This window comes from Carassius carassius, chromosome 47 (genome assembly GCF_963082965.1).
Source record: "Carassius carassius chromosome 47, fCarCar2.1, whole genome shotgun sequence".
Taxonomy (NCBI): domain Eukaryota; kingdom Metazoa; phylum Chordata; class Actinopteri; order Cypriniformes; family Cyprinidae; genus Carassius; species Carassius carassius.
This window is the reverse complement of record NC_081801.1, coordinates 6240261-6246101: the sequence shown is the minus strand read 5'-3', so window position 1 is coordinate 6246101 and position 5841 is coordinate 6240261. Positions and strand designations below refer to the sequence as shown.

General features: G+C 32.8%; 1 long non-coding RNA gene across 1 annotated transcript; it reads left to right on the top strand.

Annotated features, from left to right (window-relative positions):
• The first annotated feature begins 460 nt into the window (after window positions 1–460).
• LOC132130790 (uncharacterized) lies at window positions 461–1325 on the top strand. The gene is made up of 2 exons (XR_009428778.1): window positions 461–494; window positions 596–1325. It is a non-coding gene; the product is annotated as an uncharacterized LOC132130790 (long non-coding RNA).
• The last annotated feature ends 4516 nt before the right edge of the window (window positions 1326–5841 follow it).

Sequence of the window (5841 nt, the reverse complement as noted above, 5' to 3'; positions counted from 1 at the left end):
AGTTTATAAAACCTTTGTAGAAACATTTTAAAGAAACAAAAATGACTAAAAATGACTTTAAAGTTAAAATGAAATGGAAAATATATAAACAAAAACACTTAAAAAGCTATCATATTATCTCAATTAAACTAAAATAACACAGCAACATATTCACATATTTTATCGAATAGTTAATATCATCAAGTAATATTTTCATGAAATCATGTACATGATTTAAACACAAGTGTTTAAAATTTTTTTTTTTTAATCTTCAGCATTTTTAATCACAATCTCATGAACTCCCTGCCATTGTTTAATTTTCATATTGTTCTGGGCAAAGCTATCATTTCAGAATACCTATAGGAAAATACAGGGTTTTCACGAGGACCAGTTTTATGATCCTTCTCTATAGTGCTTCTGCATCGTCTTTGAAGTTTGAGAGCCTAATTGCATGGAGAAGAGCAGTAAAGCTCTTTCATACAGAAAAATTCATACAGGTTTGGAGTGTTAAGCAGGTGAGTAAATGATGATACCTTTTTCATTTTTGTGTAAACTAGTCCTTTTAAATCCGCCTCGGATCTCACTGTGAATGAATTCCACCCTGTGATTTCTTCAGGGATGCAGGCCTGCTGCTGTTCTCTCCCTTCTCACTCTCACTGAAACCCCAGACAGAAGCTCCCTGGAGACCTTCCCGTCTTGTTTAAACCTGACACAAATTCCACGTCACAGTGCCCAGAGTGACGGCGCTTGCAGACACAAAATCAAATATTTCCGTTCCTGGTTGTACCCAACCCCCTCTACGCGTCCCCTCCGACACCTGAACCCTTCCTTTCCTCACCAGTTCCAGCACTGCAGGTCGGCCATTTGTCACAAAGTAATTATAGAATTATTGATTGGCAAGCAATTAACAGTCCCTCCCTCTTCACTATTCCCTCCCTCCCCATCTTTTAATTTGCAGTCAGACTGGCAAGAGCAAAAAAGCTTTAGGAGTATCACGTTTAATTCCTTTGGGATTTCTCTATAGTCTTCAGATTAATAGCGGGACAGGGACAAAAGGCCTTTTTCCACCTGCTGTTTCCTGCTCTGTCTGGCTGCATGTCTCCAGGCCCTTGCTCTCTCCGACAGCATCTCTCATGCATTCTACAGACAGTCGAAAAGCTCCTTGTATTAGCATTGTGATGAGGATATATCGTTGGATATCTGCTGAATTTGATCAATTCTGAGTGTGGTGCAATTTAAAGGAATGAGGCTGTAACTTCCTGAGGTTGTGTAATCCAACTGACCCTTTTGATTATTCCGAGAGAAAGTGCGGGGGTTGTGTTAAATTACATTGTGAATGCAGAACACTCAAAGTTCACTTGATTCTTACATTTGCAACATTTCAAATGTTTTTGGCTGTTCTAGGTTACCGTGCAGAGTTTATGATGACATGCAGCAAGATGTCATGCATTTTCTGTTTATAAGGAATGGCAGGTATTTTAAAAACTTATACACAGAAACTAAAAGCTTTTAATAATATTAATATGAATATTATTTATTATAATAATACATTTATTTATATGTAAACTTGACTTTTGAACTCTATTATTATTATTAACAATAACAACAAATTATTTATTTGGTTATTTATTTGCTCACTTAAGTAATATTGACTGAGCATTTCATAATTAACATTCAGCATCCTCATTATCATCATCATAGTATGTTTATTTATTATAATGCATGTTTCTATAATCTTGACTTTTTAACACTATTATTATTTTGATTAATATTGTTAATAACAACAATTAATTTATTTTCTCACTTTCGTCATATTGACTGAGAACTTCATAATAATAATAATAATAATTTTATTTATTTATTTATTTATATGTATTCTGGACAACAATTTATTTATTTGTTTGCTTATTTTCTCACTTATGTAATATTGATTGAGCACTTCATGATTAATAATGATGATGATAAAAATAATAATGCATTTATTTTAAGATTTCTGACCACATTAATATTATTATTATTAACAAGAACAAGAAAAACAACAGATGCACCAATAATAATAATAATTAAAGTGTCATTAAATAAATACATGTAAATCAATAAATAAATCAATCAATCAACCAATCAATCAATGAAAAGTGTTAATTTTAAGTAATACTTATTTTTGATCACATTATTTGTTTATGGTCACTTATGAAACACTAGAACTTAACACTTACAACTAAACAACTCTGTAAAAAGCTCAGATCCATTTGTAAGGGCAGAGACTGTTTGATTGCAAAAAGAACTGTGTTCTTTGTTTCTTGTATCATTTTGGATCCATCTAATGTGGTTTGAATTGGTGTCTTTTAACAAGAATCAGTGCATTCACTGGAGAAAAAGCATTAATCATAGTTTCTGTACACATAATTAATAAGGTGTCAGAATTAATGATTTCTTTTTTTCTGGTTAATTTTGCAGTTGTTACCATAGAAGTGCTAATATTCAAGTAATACAAAAAACTTTTTTTTTTTCTCTTGGCTAGTGTGCTTTTTGCTGTTCTTGTTTTTTTTTTTTTTTTTTTTTTTGGAACACTGAGGCAGGAAATTACTCTGACTATCTCTATGTGTGCACGCATTGATATATAAAGTGTGACAGATGATTCATGCTACAAAATCACTGGAGGAACTTTTTTCCAAATTCATATTAAAAGGATCTTCAGAAGACAGTTCAAGCTGAGATATCAGTACATCTAAACAACAACTTAAAATAAGGTTGAAAAAAGAGATGCATATATTCTTTTCTCAGTAGCCTGTAACGCCTACTCACACTTTTTTCAGCCATGCCCAGATCAGCATGCAAAGAGCCAGCTAAGACTCTGGAAGCCCAAGTGCTGGCAGATATTAAGACTGGGATCGATTTCATGGAACATCACCTTGGTAACATATGGCCACAGCTGAGGAAGTTGATTTCCTTTCTGTTGTCTTTTATAACGCCAGTCTTTTCTTTTCCCACCAAGTGTTTCATAGCTTTCTTTTCTTTTTTCTTAATCCCTCATCTTGGCAGCCCAAGCTATGTGAGGTTTAATTTCGTAGACAATGCATACATTAATTACAAAACTACTTGTGTGTTTATGTTTGGGATTTTTGTACTGATAAATATCTATTTTCATCATATTATGTACTGTAAATATCAATACTTTCATATTTATTGTAAAAATCAAAAGTGTGTGAAGAAAGACCTTATCAGGATAATACAATATCCCCACATGAGCATCACATACCCACTGTTGGGACACTAACAACATGCAGTGAAAAGATTTCCACCATTTCCACCTGATAAATTAGAAATTTTTCAATATCCAGGAAGCTGATTACTAATTTACCGCTGTCAGCTTCCATCTCTGCACCAATAAGGACGTTCTCTTAATGCATATGCCATCTCAGAGAATATTTCTGTACATATTGGAAATGTGCTGTCTCAGCTAATGTAATAGAACTGGTGTGATTTTTAGCTTTCTGATTAATATAATGTCATGTACAACACTCTAAACAAGCTGCTGAGAAAATGCAGAGTGTGACAGGATTGCAGACGGCCAGGGTCAGTTTGAATGTGCTGTATATGGCGGGAACGATGTGAATAACAGAAGCGGATGGCTGCAAATACACCGATGGATGCAAATTTGTAATATTAGTGTTTTTTTTTTACACCTGAATTCTCATGAAATGAGAACATATCAAACCTTTTTTGATGGACCCAAAAAATTAACAGGAACAAGGAACCACAGACTTTTTGCATTCACATGGTCCCTTTCTTTAAAAACGGATCTGAGTTGTTTAGTTATTAGTGTTAAGTAGTATAGTTTACAATTATTTTAAATAATAGTAATAATAATAGTAAAAAAATATGGTGATCACGGAAATAAAAAGAAATGATATTATTATGATCATCATCATTCATTGTCATCATCTTACAATTAAATCATGTGCTATTATAAATGATAACTTACTGAAAATTACTAATAATTTACTAAGATAGATGTGATGAAAATCACAAGTACATTTAACTAAATAAATTCATACACACACACACACACACACACACACACACACACACACACACACACACACACACACACACACATTATTTTACCCCTTTCTCCTAAGTCCACCTCATTTATTTTAAAGTATGTAGAATGTAAATTAAAAAAGTAATCTGGCTGGCCCTCATTGTTGCAAATATGACACCTGTTGTAAGTGGCATTTGCGTAGTCTTATCATTCTGATTTGTTGTCAGTAAACAAGCAACAAGATAAAAGAGAACAACAGTACCATTTTTTATACAGAGACAGATGGTCTTGTAAAAGGTACACGTTTGTCAATGAAGCTAAAAGCACAAGTGTTGTGTGTTATCAGGTTACAGAAATGATAAGAGATCACATTTTTATTGAGATGTCATATTTAACATATTCTATATTCTAAGTCTTCAAAACTTATGTGAGAGGGAGAGAGCAAAATTGTAGTCGAATGCAAAACTTAGTAACATTTGCATTCAAAAATATTGCATTTTACTGCAGGACACATGTGAGGACCAGGCACTGACATTTCCAGTATATAATGTATTTCTTGACATTAAGCTATTGTATGACTTCAGAAGACTACAAATAGTGCACAAGTTGACCACTTTTCTAGTGTATTTTTCTTCTTTTTAGAGTTTGGCAGAAGAACATTCGGCCTAACATCTCCTTTTGTGTTCAACGGTAGAAAGGAAGTCACAGATTTTTGACAACATGAGGATGAGTAAATAATGACAGAATTTAGTTTTTTGGTGAACTAGTCCAAAATAAAGGTTGAAGATGGGGTTAGAGAAAGTTTCGCATAGTTTAAGCAGATAATTAATAACTAATTAGTGAGTGAAATTACTTTAAGATGAATTAGATGCTATTTAAACCATTTAATTAAAGTATTTTTACGAATCAGTAAAAGGCGGGGCCACCGACATCAATTGTCTTCTATCTACTCAAAGAGTTTCTCTCAGGAAGTAAATTAAATGCTACTTATCAGCGTTGTTGCCTTGAAAGCTGTTTATCTTTTGTCTGCAATTCCATTTACTCGGTTTGACTTGCTTATCGTTAAAATTAAACATGCACAGAAATATTAAAAGGTCATTTGCCTTAATGGAGCCATAAATAATTAAGCTCACTTATAATGCGAATAGTGAAAAGAAGATTGGAAATGATTTTAACATGAGAGTAGAACAAAACATATTCATCAAAGATGAAATCCCAAGTTGGCCCAACACTAAAGTTCACCTCTGTTTATGCCTAATATTGTCCATTAATGAGAAAAATACATTTTTAAATAACCATCATAAGAATTCAGCATAATCTTTGTCATTATTTTGTTGTCATTTCAAACAAACAATGTATGTAACCTTTCCAACAGCCACCAACGGAGGGCGATGTTTCCCATGAAATGAATCTTTCCTCTTCCTCTGTGAAGCTAAATGGAAAGAATGCCAACAAGGTTGTTTCCCCTGCTCATAAACTGCTTCCAGATTATCATACTTTTATAATATGTACTCAAATCGTTGATGAAGTCCTTATTTCTTGACTGTTGATGATGTATGTTCTGTATTTATTGAGGTGTGTAGCATAAATAGGTTCTCATGTTGACGTTTTCTTTCGAGCTTTTGAGTTTTTCTTTTCAATTTTCAGAGCCATCACGTTATTGGTGTTTTTCTGCCATATTATTAAATGTTTACTGTGACAGCTATAATAAAATAATATATAGAATAGAAATTGAGTTAAAAATACCCATTTTATTACGTGAACTCAATGAATATGTCACTTTAAAAAACTAAATGCATAATATTTATGCACTGATA